The sequence below is a fragment of the Lissotriton helveticus genome, chromosome 7 (assembly GCF_964261635.1).
Source record: "Lissotriton helveticus chromosome 7, aLisHel1.1, whole genome shotgun sequence".
NCBI classification, from domain to species: Eukaryota; Metazoa; Chordata; class Amphibia; order Caudata; family Salamandridae; genus Lissotriton; species Lissotriton helveticus.
This window is the reverse complement of record NC_136068.1, coordinates 34,295,115-34,313,166: the sequence shown is the minus strand read 5'-3', so window position 1 is coordinate 34,313,166 and position 18,052 is coordinate 34,295,115. Positions and strand designations below refer to the sequence as shown.

Sequence of the window (18,052 nt, the reverse complement as noted above, 5' to 3'; positions counted from 1 at the left end):
AGACCTTTGTACTCTCTACCATTCCTACGTGACTCTTAGAGTATATCCACCCGTATCCCTTTCCTATGTATATAGAGATAACTCTAATCACTAGTATATGCAGTAGACCTTTGTACTCTCTATCATTCCTATGTGACTCTTAGAGTATATCCGTTCCTTTCCCTTCCCTATGTATATAGAGATAACTCTAATCACTAGTATATGTGGTAGACCTTTGTACTCTCTACCATTCCTACGTGACTCTTAGAGTATATCCACCCGTATCCCTTTCCTATGTATATAGAGATAACTCTAATCACTAGTATATGTGGTAGACCTTTGTACTCTCTACCATTCCTACGTGACTCTTAGAGTATATCCACCCGTATCCCTTTCCTATGTATATAGAGATAACTCTAATCACTAGTATATGTGGTAGACCTTTGTACTCTCTACCATTCCTACGTGACTCTTAGAGTATATCCACCCGTATCCCTTTCCTATGTATATAGAGATAACTCTAATCACTAGTATATGTGGTAGACCTTTGTACTCTCTACCATTCCTACGTGACTCTTAGAGTATATCCACCCGTATCCCTTCCCTATGTATATAGAGATAACTCTAATCACTGGTATATGCGTAGACCTTTGTACTCTCTACCATTCCTATGTGACTCTTAGAGTATATCCACCCGTATCCCTTTCCTATGTATATAGAGATAACTCTAATCACTGGTATATGCGTAGACCTTTGTACTCTCTACCATTCCTATGTGACTCTTAGAGTATATCCGTTCCTTTCCCTTCCCTATGTATATAGAGATAACTCTAATCACCAGTCTCTTCTTTGTGTGACTATACATCTTGTACATTTGCAATTTGTTTCTGTTTGTATCTTTTATATAACACATGTAATCTTAAATCCTTATGTTCTGCAACTGGTTCTTTTGTACAGCGCTCTGACACCTTCGGGTAAAGTTCGCGCTATAGAAAATCGCATTAAATAAAAAATAAATACATTTAAAAAAAAAAAACCTTCCAAGATGGCGCCACCCGTCGCGCGCAGACACTGCAGGCGTTTAAACCTCTCCGAGCCATGGACACAAAAGAAGGACAGCTCTCCCCTTCACGCAGAGTACTACAGGAATATAAACCTCCCCGCGCACGGACACAGAAGAAGGACTGCGCTTCCCGTTTCCGACAGACGCTGAAGGGGTTTAAAGCTCCCGCGCCATGGACACAGAAGAAGGACTGCACTCGCTCTCCAGGGGCTGCGGTGCTCGGCGTTAGTCCGTCTTCGCTGTCCGCGGCGCTGGTCTCGGTTCCCCGGGGCGGCGGGGGCTGGAGGGTCTGAGAGCCGGGGCAGCACCGGGAGCGGATCCGGAGGAGCAGGTGAGCGCCTTCGAGTGTCCGCGCGGAGCCCCTGCGCGTCCCCGGGGCCTGTCCCCCCCCCCCCACAGCCCACTCTGGGCCCATCCCCATTGTCTGCTGTCAGGGGCCACACTCGGGCCCCAGCCTGGGAAGCCCCCACCCCCCTCCGGTGCCCTCGGTGCGAAGGTCCTGCTGCCTCCAGCCAGGCTTCACCTCACTGTTCTGACTCTCACCCCCCCTCCCTCCCTGTGAACAGTGTGTACAGTGTGGCTGTGTATGTCTCTGCTATGACTCTCACCCCTCCCTCCTGTGAACAGTGTGTGCACCCCTGAAGGCTGTGTATGTCACACATGATCCTTCCCATCACTGCTGTGACTCTCACCCCTCCCTCCCTGTGAACAGTGTGTGCACCCCTGAAGGCTGTGTATGTCACACATGATCCTTCACATCACTGCTGTGACTCTCACCCCTCCCTCCCTGTGAACAGTGTGTGCACCCCTGATGACTGTGTATGTCACACATGATCCTTCACATCCCTGCTGTGACTCTCACCCCTCCCTCCCTGTGAACAGTGTGTGCACCCCTGATGGCTGTGTATGTCACACATGATCCTTCTCATCCCTGCTGTGACTCTCATCCCTCCCTCCCTGTGAACAGTGTGTGCACCCCTGATGGCTGTGTATGTCACACATGATCCTTCACATCCCTGCTGTGACTCTCACCCCTCCCTCCTGTGAACAGTGTGTGCACCCCTGATGGCTGTGTATGTCACTCATGATCCTTCACATCACTGCTGTGACTCTCACCCCTCCCTCCTGTGAACAGTGTGTGCACCCCTGATGGCTGTGTATGTCACACATGATCCTTCACCTCACTGCTGTGACTCTCACCCCTCCCTGTGAACAGTGTGTGCACCCCTGATGACTGTGTATGTCACACATGATCCTTCACATCCCTGCTGTGACACTCACCCCTCCCTGTGAACAGTGTGTGCACCCCTGATGGCTGTGTATGTCACACATGATCCTTCACATCCCTGCTGTGACTCTCACCCCTCCCTCCTGTGAACAGTGTGTGCACCCCTGATGGCTGTGTATGTCACTCATGATCCTTCACATCACTGCTGTGACTCTCACCCCTCCCTCCTGTGAACAGTGTGTGCACCCCTGATGGCTGTGTATGTCACACATGATCCTTCACCTCACTGCTGTGACTCTCACCCCTCCCTGTGAACAGTGTGTGCACCCCTGATGACTGTGTATGTCACACATGATCCTTCACATCCCTGCTGTGACACTCACCCCTCCCTGTGAACAGTGTGTGCACCCCTGATGGCTGTGTATGTCACACATGATCCTTCACCTCACTGATGTGACACTCACCCCTCCCTGTGAACAGTGTGTGCACCCCTGATGACTGTGTATGTCACACATGATCCTTCCCATCACTGCTGTGACTCTCATCCCTCCCTCCCTGTGAACAGTGTGTGCACCCCTGATGGCTGTGTATGTCACACATGATCCTTCACCTCACTGCTGTGACACTCACCCCTCCCTGTGAACAGTGTGTGCACCCCTGATGACTGTGTATGTCACACATGATCCTTCCCATCACTGCTGTGACTCTCATCCCTCCCTCCCTGTGAACAGTGTGTGCACCCCTGATGGCTGTGTATGTCACACATGATCCTTCACCTCACTGCTGTGACTCTCACCCCTCCCTCCCTGTGAACAGTGTGTGCACCCCTGATGGCTGTGTATGTCACACATGATCCTTCACCTCACTGATGTGACACTCACCCCTCCCTGTGAACAGTGTGTGCACCCCTGATGACTGTGTATGTCACACATGATCCTTCCCATCACTGCTGTGACTCTCATCCCTCCCTCCCTGTGAACAGTGTGTGCACCCCTGATGGCTGTGTATGTCACACATGATCCTTCACCTCACTGCTGTGACACTCACCCCTCCCTGTGAACAGTGTGTGCACCCCTGATGACTGTGTATGTCACACATGATCCTTCCCATCACTGCTGTGACTCTCATCCCTCCCTCCCTGTGAACAGTGTGTGCACCCCTGATGGCTGTGTATGTCACACATGATCCTTCACCTCACTGCTGTGACTCTCACCCCTCCCTCCCTGTGAACAGTGTGTGCACCCCTGATGGGTGTGTATGTCACACATGATCCTTCACATCACTGCCGTGACTCTCCCCCTGTGAACATTGTGTGCACCCCTGATGACTGTGTATGTCACACATGATCCTTCCCATCACTGCTGTGACTCTCATCCCTCCCTCCCTGTGAACAGTGTGTGCACCCCTGATGACTGTGTATGTCACACATGATCCTTCCCATCACTGCTGTGACTCTCATCCCTCCCTCCCTGTGAACAGTGTGTGCACCCCTGATGGCTGTGTATGTCACACATGATCCTTCACCTCACTGCTGTGACTCTCACCCCTCCCTCCCTGTGAACAGTGTGTGCACCCCTGATGGCTGTGTATGTCACACATGATCCTTCACATCACTGCCGTGACTCTCCCCCTGTGAACAGTGTGTGCACCCCTGATGGCTGTGTATGTCACACATGATCCTTCACATCACTGCTGTGACTCTCACCCCTCCCTCCCTGTGAACAGTGTGTGCACCCCTGATGGCTGTGAATGTCACACATGATCCTTCACATCACTGCCGTGACTCTCCCCCTGTGAACAGTGTGTGCACCCCTGATGGCTGTGTATGTCACACATGATCCTTCACATCACTGCTGTGACTCTCACCCCTCCCTCCCTGTGAACAGTGTGTGCACCCCTGATGGCTGTGTATGTCACACATGACCCTTCCCATCTCTGCTGTGACTCTCATCCCTCCCTCCCTGTGAACAGTGTGTGCACCCCTGATGGCTGTGTATGTCACACATGATCCTTCACCTCACTGCTGTGACTCTCACCCCTACCTCCCTGTGAACAGTGTGTGCACCCCTGATGGCTGTGTATGTCACACATGATCCTTCACATCACTGCTGTGACCCTCATCCCCCCTCCCTGTGAACAGTCTGTGCACCCCTGATGGCTCCTTCCCATCACTGCTGTGACTCTCACCCCCCCTCCCTGTGAACAATGTGTGCACCCCTGATGGCTGTGTATGTCTCTGCTGTGACTCTCACCCCTCCCTCATGTGAACAGTGTGCACACCCCTGATGGTTGTGTATGTCACACATGACCCTTCCCATCTCTGCTGTGACTCTCACCCCTCCCTGTGAACCGTGTGCACACCCCTGATGACTGTGTATGTCACACATGACCCTTCCCATCTCTGCTGTGACTCTCACCCCTCCCTGTGAACAGTGTGTGCACCCCTGATGACTGTGTATGTCACACATGATCCTTCACATCACTGCTGTGACCCTCATCCCCCCTCCCTGTGAACAGTATGTGCACCCCTGATGGCTCCTTCCCATCACTGCTGTGACTCTCACCCCCCCTCCCTGTGAACAATGTGTGCACCCCTGATGGCTCTGCTGTGACTCTCACCCCTCCCTCATGTGAACAGTGTGCACACCCCTGATGGCTGTGTATGTCACACATGATCCTTCACATTCCTGCTATGACTCTCCTCACTGTCTGTGAACAGTGTGTGCACCCCTGATGGTTGTGTATGTCACACATGACCCTTCCCATCTCTGCTGTGACTCTCACCCCTCCCTGTGAACCGTGTGCACACCCCTGATGACTGTGTATGTCACACATGACCCTTCCCATCTCTGCTGTGACTCTCACCCCTCCCTGTGAACAGTGTGTGCACCCCTGATGACTGTGTATGTCACACATGATCCTTCACATTCCTGCTATGACTCTCCTCACTGTCTGTGAACAGTGTGTGCACCCCTGATGGCTGTGTATGTCACACATGATCCTTCACATTCCTGCTATGACTCTCCTCACTGTCTGTGAACAGTTTGTGCACCCCTGATGGCTGTGTATGTCACACATGATCCTTCACATCCCTGCCGTGACTCACCCCTCCCTCCCTGTGAACAGTGTGTAGAGTGTGGCTGTGTATGTCTCTGCTATGACTCTCACCCCTCCCTCCCTGTGAACAGTGTGTGCACCCCTGTTGGCTGTGTATGTCACACATGATCCTTCACATCTCTGCTGTGACTCTCAATCCTCCCTGTGAACAGTGTGTGCACCCCTGATGACTGTGTATGTCACACATGATCCTTCACATCCCTGCCGTGACTCACCCCTCCCTGTGAACAGTGTGTGCACCCCGATGACTGTGTATGTCACACATGATCCTTCACATCACTGCTGTGACTCTCCCCCTGTGAACAGTGTGTGCACCCCTGATGGCTGTGTATGTCACACATGATCCTTCACATCACTGCTGTGACTCTCCCCCTGTGAACAGCGTGTGCACCCCTGAAGGCTGTGTATGTCACACATGATCCTTCACATCACTGCTGTGACTCTCCCCCTGTGAACAGCGTGTGCACCCCTGAAGGCTGTGTATGTCACACATGATCCTTCCCATCTCTGCTGTGACTCTCACCCCCTCCCTGTGAACCGTATGCACACCCCTGATGACTGTGTATGTCACACATGATCCTTCACATCCCTGCCGCGACTCACCCCTCCCTCCCTGTGAACAGTGTGTAGAGTGTAGCTGTGTATGTCTCTGCTATGACTCTCACCCCTCCCTCCCTGTGAACAGTGTGTGCACCCCTGATGGCTGTGTATGTCACACATGATCCTTCACATCTCTGCTGTGACTCTCACCCTCCCTGTCTGTGAACAGTGTGTGCACCCCTGATGGCTGTGTATGTCACACATGATCCTTCACATCTCTGCTGTGACTCTCATCCCTCCCTCCCTGTGAACAGTGTGTACACCCCTGATGGCTGTGTATGCCACACATGATCCTTCACCACTTCACTGCTATGACTCTCATCCATCCCTGTATGTGAACAGTGTACAACTCTGTTGCTGTGTATGTCACCCATGATCCTTCACATTCCTGCTATGCTTCTCACACATCCATCCCTGTGAAGGGCCCAGGATGTGGAACGCCTCTCCCTGAAGTCCTCAGATGCAACCCCTCGTCTCCTGTTTCAAAGGGGATGTCAAGCTCCATCTCCTTAACAAATACTTTCCTGAACAACGTCAACTAAGCTAGACTTCAATCTCAGAGTTGACTCTTCCCTCTCTTGACATTCAATGATAGTTGGTGATCGATCTGAGCGAACCACCTTCTTTCTTTATGCTCTCCCCCTCCGATGCTCGACGTACTTATTTTTCAGGCTGTATTCTTTTCTCTTGTTATCGCTGGTTTTGCTCCCCTGCCTGCCTACTATGTAATGCAATTCTCCTTCTGTGTTTTTTAACTGTGTGTTTTTAACTGTGTGTATGTAAAGCGCTCTGATACCTACGGGTCAAGCTAGCGCTATATAAAACGTTTAAAATAAATAAAGTTGTACCCCTCGATGGTTGTGTATGTCACACATGATGTGAATATTTACACCCACTCACTGGGATGTCCTTGTGACTGGGATTCTTGGTATGTATGCAGTTATATATATGGTATTTGATTGATTGATTGTGGGTTTCTAAAGTGCTAGAATCGACTCCCGAAGGAGTATCTCTGCGCTGTAGACCACTGGGTAACCCTCCTGGCTTTCCCTATGAGATGGTCCCTACTGGGTATCTCCAAGGTGAAACCAGGCATCCCCGGCGTATGTGGGGGCCGTTGTGGAGATGAGGCAAGCTAATGACCAGAGTTGCCGAGTGTGATCCCTAGTTAGAGTAGGCACCGAGGCGAGACTTATCGAGTCCGTTGACCCTGGTCCAAGACCCTGCCGCGTCGGGAATCGAACCCTGGTCCCGGGCCGTCCTCTGCTCCCGGGTCTGCCGCCTTTAACCAGTGAGCCACAACTAGTATTGGGCAAACTAAGGCAAAAAGCATCATAGCCCTTCACAGGGGCAAAGGAGTAGTCAGTGGGGGATTGGATGTCCTGCTGGCTTCTGAGGTTGGAAGTGGACTGTTACTGCACTGTGATGTAGTGTTCTTTAAAAAAAGAGTATAGCTTTTTCCCAAATTAGTGTTAGATCGTGGGTGGTCCTGATGCATGTGGGAATACTTTTCCAAATCCTCAGTACATTGACGCATAAGTCATGTTGATTTGTTTGTTTATTTGATTTTTGTATTGACACTGATGTAATGGAAGGCATTGTCATTTACAATGCCAATAGCTCAAAATCTCACAATTGTGAGACCTTTTGCATTGGAAATGCTTGTTATATTCTATGTCTTCTAGCTTACAGCTCTTGAAATTGGTGGCAGTGGCCCATTATAGCTCTCTTCTGTCATGGTGTTTTCATTCCAGTGCATGATGTTCTCATGTTTACGTTTATTAGCTACCCTGTGATAGCATTTACATTTATTGTTTCTGATGCCCGTTTCTGCACGTTCTCTGCTTCTGATGTCGTCATGTTTACATTTTCTGCATTTGTATTCTTGTGCATTTCGCTGTGATGTTAACCTCATCGCTGCGGCGCGAATTCCGCCGCAGTGCTGAGATTCCAATCGCAGGCGTGGTCATGACGGCTCCCGGCCGTCATCAGCACACGCCCACCGTGACTCATGACGGCCGGGAGCCGTCATGAGCATGGAAGAGGTTAATGTGCTCACATCAACTAGCTGCAGCATCATGGTTTGTATATTGCCTGCCTGTCTGTAATGTCATGGATGTTAGATGTCCTGGCCTTCATGTTGTGCTGTTTACATCTCATGTTACGAGGATGTGATGTTTAGAACCTCTGACTGTGAGGTGGTTGTGTTCTTATCCCCTGGATTCAACTTCGTGCTTGTTAGGATCCCTGGCTGTGATGTTGTGCTGTTGACCTCTCCGGCTGTAATGTTTATCTACGTTGGCTGTGATGTGCTCTGTTTGTTGTGTGATGGTGTTTGCTTCCCCCTGGTTGTAGTGTTTATATGACTTGTTTGTGATGTCATGGGATTTCCATCTCCTGGTTATTGTTATGCAGCCATGTTTACATTGGTTGGCTTTAAAGTCCTAATGCTTATGTTTCATGGCTGTGATGTCATTGTGTTTATATCCCATAGCTGTGACGCAACAGAATCCCCTCCATATCCGTCAGGCACCCACAATTCTCAGTTTTATTATGCTAGCATCCACTTGCTGTGATATCGTAGTGTTTACGTGCACTGGTTGTGATGGCTGGGTGTTTACTTTTTCTGACTGTGATTTCATGGTATGATATAATGATGTGTACATGCCCTGCCTCGGATTTCAGGTGTTTTACATTTACTTACTGTGATAGTTGTGTGACTACTCCTCATGACTAAGGGCACTGTTATAGTGTTTTCGTTCTCGCAATACTACCTTTTATTTTTCAAGTAATCAATGCAGTAAGGTTTGTGTGTTCTGTTTTTTCTAAACTCAAGTTATTATTGTTTTTATTTTAGTGACTATAATGGCATGCTCTTTTTGTTTGCATGCATTCATTTGATGTGAATTATACCACTGTTCTCTGAGGGGTGTGGATTTTTTTGTATATGGTAGGGTTACCAAGTCTTTTGTTGTAGGGAGGGGAGTGTCCCCTGCATGGTGTTCAGTTGTGTTCCCCTGCCCTGGGTGCTAGTATCCGGTATCCAAGTATTTGATTTTTGGCTCCTGTCCCACACCAAGGGTGCTTGTGCGTGAAGTCCTAGGCCTCTCCCTTGACATGAGTGAGGTCCTCGGCCTATCCTGGAGGGGCACCAAGCATGCCTTCATTCCTTTGACAGTGGACCACCATCACTGTCATTGGTTTAACATGTAGAATAGTGGGGGCAGCGTACTGTGTTTTGTGAATCAATCGTTGTGGTCAGACCTCTTTATTTGTCACTAGAGTGGAGGCCCACTGACCCACTCCTTCTCAGTGCCGCATCAGTGCGCTAGCTCGGGTCCTAAAGCTAACATCCCCGTGTACATTGTATGTGTGTATCCTGTGAGGTGCCTTGCTTGCATGTATGAATGAACCAGATAATGGAGGCCTTATTGGTTACATTTTGGAAGCCCCTGGCCTGTCCATCTGCGCAATATGGGTGTGAGGTTATTTTCATAGACATTGAGATTTCTGAAGTTGGAGGGCCTTCGCCTACCCATGTGCACATGATTGCGGTGAGGTTATTTTTGTAAACAATGACCGTGTGTTGCTGAAATTTCTGAAGTTGGAGAGGGAGAACAGGACACTGAAGAAGAGACAGATTGGAGCCTTCTAACTTTCCTCCACATCTAGGAATTCCCAGTACCAGTTTGGAGTCCTCTTTTTAGGTTTTGCCTGCACAGCACTTGTGCTGTGCTTGTGAAATGTCTTGTATTTAATATATATTAAAGGGAGCTCTTATCAGTTCCCATTGTTAATTACTGTGTTGATTGGCTTTTGTGTGGAACTTTTTTTAAATTTAACTTCCCCTGGCTGCATACATTTACAATATTTCTACTGACGCTGTTCACACAGTTTAAGCCACATTTATTGTCAAGACGAGATCTCTTGCCTCAGAAAAGGCAGACTGCTTCTGAAAGTATGCTGGAATGCTTGCTTTTTAGGTCGAGCCTAGAGCAGCGCATGCGCTACTCTAGTAAAACTACCTCTTGGAATCGCTCTGGACTTTTCACACGCTCGTGTGTTTGAAAAGGCCTACGGCTTGCGGTTACGAGCAGCAGCGCGCAGTGAGCAATCTGTCAGATTTCACACGTGCGTAATTTTGCACTGGAATCTATTTGAAATGCATGCGCACCTTGTTTTCAGAAGAAGATAATGGATAATACGGTCAAGTCAGACTAGAACCTTGCTACCCAGCACCAAAGTACATAAAGATTGCCATTATGCCACATCCTTCAGTACATGCTGGTGGAAATCTCCTGGTTGTGGCATCAACGGAAATAAAAGATTATAGCAACACAATAAACATCCATATATTTTTTCAAAATAACTTTATTATTTTGTGTCCAAATAAGGCAATTCGTATTATCAGAAACATTTTGCACTGAGCTGCTTTAGAGGGCTGTAGACCACCGATGTCCTGGCAGAACCCACACACTTTTGTGGAAATGCAGCACTCTTCAAAAGGCACCGGCTTGGTTTTATTTGAAGAGCTTAAGGGCCAACAGGAAACATCACTCAGCATTGTTCTGCAAACTGTTAGTCTGTGAACTCTTTTATGTAAAGAAAATACAAATGAATCCACATATCGTACAGCAAATAACAGGGTCGTCGATTCTGTGTAAGCAGCTGCAGGACGATTGAGTGAAGCTTTTGTTCCTTTTTAAAATCGATGATGCTTTTTTCATGGCTCCGGTTGTACTCGGAACCTTTACGGGTTCTGCTTAAGCACGCGCATATACACACGCGCATCTAAACATAGCCTCACGCTTCCCTTTTATGAATTGCTGTTTTCTTGTTTGAAGTGTCTAGCCCTGGAATTCAGATAAGAGTAATGTGGGTCAGTGCTGCTAGATAGCAGGCAGCCAGGCTTAGAAATATTATCCCATGGTGAGCTCTCGGCTCTGGTAATGTTGACAAACCAGATGTCCACGGCACTTTGGGAAACACACAAAACAAAAGAAATAGTATAAATGCTTTTCCACAAAAAAAGCATTGGCATAGCCAATAGGTCTGGCCTTTGGGACCTTATAAGTATTTAATTATGCAGCCCAATATCCTTGGTGCAACAACATCAACTTTGCATGGCTAAACACTTCTAAAGTTCCACAGGCGAGACCTATTGGCTATGCCAATGCTTGTTATTATTTTAGATGTGTAAAGCAGATGCTTTAGCCTTAGAATGTTTGTGGCATTTCCTAATTATGTCCCAGTACCTTTCTTTGCACTTTGTATGCATTATCAGATTGCTTTTTTTCTACTTAATCTGTTTGTTGTAATAAACATTGCACGTTCAAAATAAAGTTATTACACAAGAGCTATGCTATATTTTACTACTAAACCGGCAGCTACGAGTGCAGTTGCCTTGCAGACAACAGGTATGATTTAAATGGTGCAGTAGCAACGGGCCCAAAAGTTGTCAGAACTCCTCTGTCAACATAATATTGCTATATTTGACTACTAAACAGGCAGTCACAATTGCAGTTACCTTGCAGTTCAAAGGGACTTGATTTGAATGGTGCAGCAGCTGCAGTGGCACCGGGGCCAAAAGGTCCAGGGACCCATTAACCCCAGATTATTGCTAAAATGTAAAACTAAACAAGCAGTCAGAACTGCAATTACCTTGCAGAAAACCCGGTCATGATTTCAATGGTGCATCAGGTGCAGTGACAGCAGGACCAAAAGCTCTAGATACCCCACTAAAAATTGCTATTATACTATGATACAGGCAGTCACAATTGCGATTACCTTGTAATTGAAAGGAGCTTTTTTTTAAACGGTGCAGCAGGTGCAGTGGCACAGTGGCCAAAAGTTGTCAGAACTTCTCTAAACACCTAATGTTGCTATATTTTACAGCTAAACAGGCAGTCATAAGTGTTATCTAGCAAGCGCTAGGGTCATTATTTCAGTTGTGCAACAGGTGCAGTGGCACCGGAACCAATTGCTCCAGGCATCCCACTAAACACCTAATATTGCTATATTTTATTCCTTAACAGGCAACCACAAGTGCAGTTACCCTACTGGCAATAGGGTCATGATTTATATGGTGCAGCAGGTGCAGTAGCACCGGACCAAAAAGTTGTCAGAACTCTTCTAAACACATAATATTGCTATATTTGACAACTAAACAAGAAGTCACAATTGCAGTTACTTTGCAGTTAAAACATTAAAATGATGCAGCAGATGTAGTGGATCTGGGGCCGAACGCTTTAGGGTCCCCACTAAATGCAGAATATTGCTAAATTTTACTGTTAGACAGGCTGTCACAAGTGCAGTTATCTTGCAGGCACTAGGGCCATGATTTCAATGGTGCTGCAGATGCAGTGCACCAGGGCCAAAAGTTGTTATAACTCCTCTAAACGCCAAATATTGCTATATTTTACTACTAAACCGGTAGTGACAAATGCAGCTATCTTGCAGGCACTAGGGGCATGATTTGAATAATGCAGCAGGTGCAGTGATACCCGGCCCAAAAGTTCTCAGAACTCCTCTAAACTCATATATTGCTTTTACATCAATTCATTCTATTATTTCCTTCATTCATTTCAATTTTTAAACTTGTGCTATTACTTACCCTCACTATATCACTAGCAATAGCACAGTATATTGCCTTTTTGTACAAACATAAGTCATAAAGCTTGAACAAACTTTCTGTAACTTATATTGTACAACTACTCAGCAAGCTACAACTTACAACAACAAAATTGATTATTAATCACATAGGCAAAACCTAATGCATTTACCAATGGTTGTCTAATCTACATCTCAACTTTTTCCAGGAGAATCTGTTAGCCCTAGACGTCCGAATGAAAGATGATATCTTCCTTGAGTTTTTGCAATGAGTGTTTCAGAAAAGGGGAGGGGAGTACCATTAAAAAGATATTTCAACAAAACAGGCGTTTTGATTAAATTAACTCACCCATATAATGTTAATGGAAGATTCCTCCACTTGTTAAACAAATAGTTTGTCTCTGACCACCTTCCCTCAGATTGTACGTTGACATTTCATCCAGGGAATGAATGGAAATGCCCAAATTTTTGACTTCTGACTTCACTTTCCTGTCAAAGCCCGTTGCGTAACACATGGTCCCAGATTTGGCTTTGTTAATGCAATACCCAGAAAGGGACCCAAACTCCTCTAGTAAGCTCCTCCATCCTGGGGATGGTCTTAGCAGGGTTAGTCATATAAATTATAAGATTGTCGGTGTACAAGGCTATCTTATTCCTAAAAGTATGTGAGACAAAAGAAATCTGTTGTGAATCTATTTTAAGACACTGGGCCAGCGGCTCTATATAAATAGCAAAACGTAGGGGGGAAGAGTACATCCTTGCCTGGCGCCTCTGGAAATACCAAACTTCCTAGTTAAGGACCCATGATATAGCATTCGGCCACTAGAGGCTCCACCAAGTTTGCGGAGAGTTGAGATAAAAATTTCTGCTGAATTCTAACACTGATAGGCCCTCTCAGAGATATACCCAGCAGACTCTGTCAAATCCCTTGTCGTCATCTATCGTTACTACAGCCAAGGAGTCCGAATAGGTAGAAGCAAGATCAATTGTACCAATTGGCTGTTGTGTGAGCTAATGTGTCTACCTATTTGGGACAAAATCTTTCTGGTCGGGATGAATTAGTTGATGTGCTAGGTTGACCAGCCTAGCCTTCTAGTCGGCATTTAAAAGTGACATTGACAAATCTGAGTCAGCCTTCTTAGGATCCTTGGCAGGTTTTAAAATGAATACCAAAGTGGCTTCTTTCCATGAATCTGGGCATTCCCGTGCTAGAGTTAAACACATTTCCCCATACAAGAATGATTACTTCTGATTTCACCCTCCGTAATCGGGGCTGCTAGAGTTCCCCCCCCCAAATTTGTAAGTATGGGGTGACTCCTGTCCCTCAACCATCTCCTTAGCTTTATTAAATCCAGATAGACCTCTTCGAAAACAAACAGACCAGGGGCTTCTCATGTATCCCTCTTTATTAGAGATATCCCCTTGGGAATTCATTATCCACTATTTAATGTTGTTCCTAGACCTATCAGATTTTGCCTTCCATGTCAGTAATGCCTCGCACATCTCCCCGTACTCAAAGTCTTGACTAGTTAGACTGCCATTTCTCTCAGTATTATACCTCCTCCATGATTTTAGATCTTTACTTTACCTCCTCCAACCTCTTTAAGACTCGCTATCCACAAGTGACTTCTGTGTCTGCAGGATAGTCTAGAGTGCCCCAATTTCACCCTCTAGGGTCCAAAGCTCTTTTCTGGCCTTATTATTCTTAAATGATGCTTATTTTCGCAGAACCTCCCTGAAATAGGCCTTATAGGTGTTCCAGACAGTGGTTAAGGAAGCTGACATTATATTATTTATTTTATTTCTAAAGTTTTATATAGGTCGCACATGACCAGAAAAGAATATTGGAGCGCTGTACATCAGAAAAATTATTTGATTAGTCATTAAGCAAGTAAACATCCTAAACAATTGTAGTGAACCATCCCCAGTACAATAAGAGCGAAACCAAACATGAGGGACATGTAGCGAGAACATAAGTTGCATCCCGAAAATGTCTCAAACAAATGAGGGAGCTATGTTGTCTCTGGGGGTATACAACGTTTACAACGCAACTTTTACAACGCATTACCATTACAACGAAACTTTTACAACGCAAAAACTATAACAACGCATACATTTACAACGCATGTTTTTACAACGCAGATACCTTTACAACGTAACTATTGGTAAGTATATAATTATATTTAAAATGTTATATGTTTGGTTATTTGGGTAAAGTGGTATTTTTAGGGTTCTGGGCTAGGTTTGGGTTTTTGGGTAAAAGGGTATTTTTAGGGTTCAGGGTCAGTTTTGGGTTTTTGGGTAAAGGGGTATTTTTAGGGTTCAGGGCTAGGTTTGGGTTTTTGGGTAAAAGGGTATTTTTAGGGTTCAGGGTCAGTTTTGGGTTTTTGGGTAAAAGGGTATTTTTAGGGTTCAGGGTCAGTTTTGGGTTTTTGGGTAAAGGGGTATTTTTAGGGTTCAGGGTCAGTTTTGGGTTTTTGGGTAAAAGGGTATTTTTAGGGTTCAGGGTCAGTTTTGGGTTTTTGGGTAAAGGGGTATTTTTAGGGTTCAGGGTCAGTTTTGGGTTTTTGGGTAAAAGGGTATTTTTAGGGCTCAGTGTCAGTTTTGGGTTTTTGGGTAAAGGGGTATTTTTAGGGTTCAGGGCTAGTTTGGGTTTTTGGGTAAAAGGGTACAGGGTAAAAAAAAAATTAAAATTAAACTTAAAATAAATTGATTAAATGAAATTAAATTATATTTACATTAAAAAAAATTATATACTTACCAATACTTACATTGTAATGGTATGCGTTGTAAAGGTATATGCGTTGTTAAAACTTGCGTTGTAAATGTATGCGTTGTAATAGATTTTGCGTTGTAAAAGTTTCGTTGTAAAGGTAGGCGTCGTAAAAGTATGCGTTGTAACGTCATACATCCGTCTCTGGGGTATAAAAAGATTAGTTTAATTGTCTTCAGGACGACTGTTCCACCTGGTTATTCAGGAGAAGTCGTTTGACTTTTATTTTGAATGAGGAGGTCGAAGGGTTGGAACGGACATCGGGCGGAAGAGCATTCCAAATTCTTGGGGCCAGACCCGAGAAGGTGCGGTTTTATGTTCTTTTTTTTTTTTGAATTTGTGCGGTTTCAGCAGGAGGTTGCTGGAGATTCTTAGGGACAGAGATATAATAGAAAGTTTTAGCTTTTTTGCCAAGTAAGTGGGAGTATTATGATGTAGCGCTTTTTGTGTCAGGCAGGCAATCTTGAACTTAATCTGATTTTTAAGCGATAGCCAGTTGAGCTGAATTAAGTCAGGTGTGATGTGATCATGTTTTCGAGAGCCCGTGATGAGTCTGGCAGCAGAGTTCAGAGTGGCCCGAAAGGGGGGGTCAGTCTAGCTTTGGGCAGCCCAGCCAAGGTCACAATGCCATATTCCACACGGGAGATCACTAGGGACTGGACTGCGAGTTGCAGGTCCACAGGAGGTAGGAACGGCTTGAATTTTCCTAAGAGTGTTGAGATGGTAATTGGCTCCCCTAGTTGTTGCGCTGATGTGGTCTCACATATTCAGGCATTTGTCTAGCGTCATGCCTAAGGATCTAGTGGAATCAAGAACATGTGGATCGCAGTTGAGGGCCGAAACATGTTTGAGCCAGTCTTGAATGGGCGTGGAGTGGGTGGGCGGGGTGATCGGAAAGAATTCTGTCTTGAGAGTATTCAGCAAAAGGTGATTTGTGAGTTCTCCATTGTTGAGTTTTCAGAAGAACACAGTTCAGGGTTTTGATGTCTTCCAGAGAGGCCATTTTCATTTAAAATTGCGTATCATTAGCGTACATGTGGTATTGTACATTTGAAAGTTTCTGGATTTCTGTAAGGGGTTCCGGGAACAAGTAGAAGAGTGTTGGAGAGAGTGTGGAACCTTGAGGCATTCCAATTGAAACTGGTGTACTCTTAGCGAGAACACGATTCACCTTTATTCTTTGTGTTCTGTTTTGTAGGAATGAGTTAAACCAATTTCAGACTGGGTCTGATAGCCCCATCCTTTTTCCTAGAAGAGCAATCAGATTTTCGTGTTTGACCGTGTCGAACGCTGATGATAGATCAAGAGGGATAAGTAGACATGACCCATTTTGGTCAAGTAGACTTAAGGCATCACCAACAATGTGGGTTAGAGCCGTTTCAGTACTTTGTCCTACTCTAAAACAAGATTGGTATTGGTCAAACAGCTGAAACTCTTCAATGTGATTGCAGAGGTGTAAGTGAACGTATTTCTCAAGAAGTTTAGCCAGAGTCATGATATTGTCTGCATAAAAGGCGCAACTCACTTTATTCAAAATCAGACCAATTCCAACATCTAGCATAAGAGCCATATTTACTGTCCATCTAAGGTTTTCCAGTTTGACAGGGAACTACACAAGCAAAGGGACAGCCTAGTGGTCGCAGATATGCCTTAGTATATGCTTTACCTCTCTAACCTGCTCCAGGATACTGTTATTGACAAATAAAATAGTATAGTCTGAAGAAGTGGCTGTATTTCTTACTGTGACATGTATACCCTCTCTTCTGTCCCATCCAATGGCACCAAACAGGTATGAGACCTATGTCTTGCAGCATATATTTTTAAAACTTGCCTCACCGTAGGTGTTTTAATGCAATCTTTCTTGGTAGAACGATCTAAATTAATATCCATCAAAGCATTAACACCCCCCCGCCCCACTAATTATCGGTAGTGAAAATCCCATTAATATCCTCTCCAGGGTCAGAAGGTCGGATGGATTAACTGTATCGGGACCATAGAAACCTGCACACAAACTTAATTAACCGCATCTGACAAAGCCCTGGAGCTGCTCAGGTCCTACCTGAATGATAGATCCTTCTAGGTATATGAGGGCAATGTCACCTCCACCAGTAAGCCACTGGGATGTGGAGTCCCGCAGGGATCATCGTTGAGCCCGACGTTATTTAACGTCTACATGAGGCCACTGGCTGAGATCGTCCGTCCGTATGGCATTAAGATCATTACCTACGCGGACGATACTCAGCTGGTGGTCTCTCTGGCGCAGGAAGGGGGCTCCTTAGCGGGCGTGGATCTTGCAGGCTGTCTGGAGATGGTCAAGAGCTGGATGACCAAGTCTTGTCTCAAACTCAACGGAGACAAGACTGTGCTCCTGGGTCGACTCGCACCATCTTCTATCGAAACTCTTTGGCCACCCTGCTTGGAACCTGCTCTGGCACCCAAAGACACCATTAAGAGCCTTGGTATCTGGCTGGATAGGTCCCTGTCATTTGACCAGCAGGCAGTAAGACTATCTGCCATCTGTTTCGGCATCCTCAGTCATCAGAAAGATCCTCCCTCTACTCCCTTTCGAAGCAAGAAAGACCGTGGTTCTGGGCCTGATCCAATCACGGTTGGATTTCGGGAATGCTTTATACCTGGGAGCCCCTGACTACACTCTGCGCAAATTGCAGTTGATACAAAATTG

General features: G+C 46.0%; 1 protein-coding gene across 3 annotated transcripts in view; it reads left to right on the top strand.

Annotated features, from left to right (window-relative positions):
* The first annotated feature begins 1,216 nt into the window (after nucleotides 1–1,216).
* MEGF8 (multiple EGF like domains 8) overlaps nucleotides 1,217–18,052 on the top strand; it is a 298,122-nt gene continuing 281,286 nt past the window's right edge. For all 3 annotated transcript variants that reach the window (XM_078651316.1, XM_078651317.1, XM_078651315.1), the window contains exon 1: nucleotides 1,217–1,373. The gene's annotated coding sequence lies outside the window, so the exon portion shown is untranslated. The remainder of the gene's footprint in view (nucleotides 1,374–18,052) is intronic.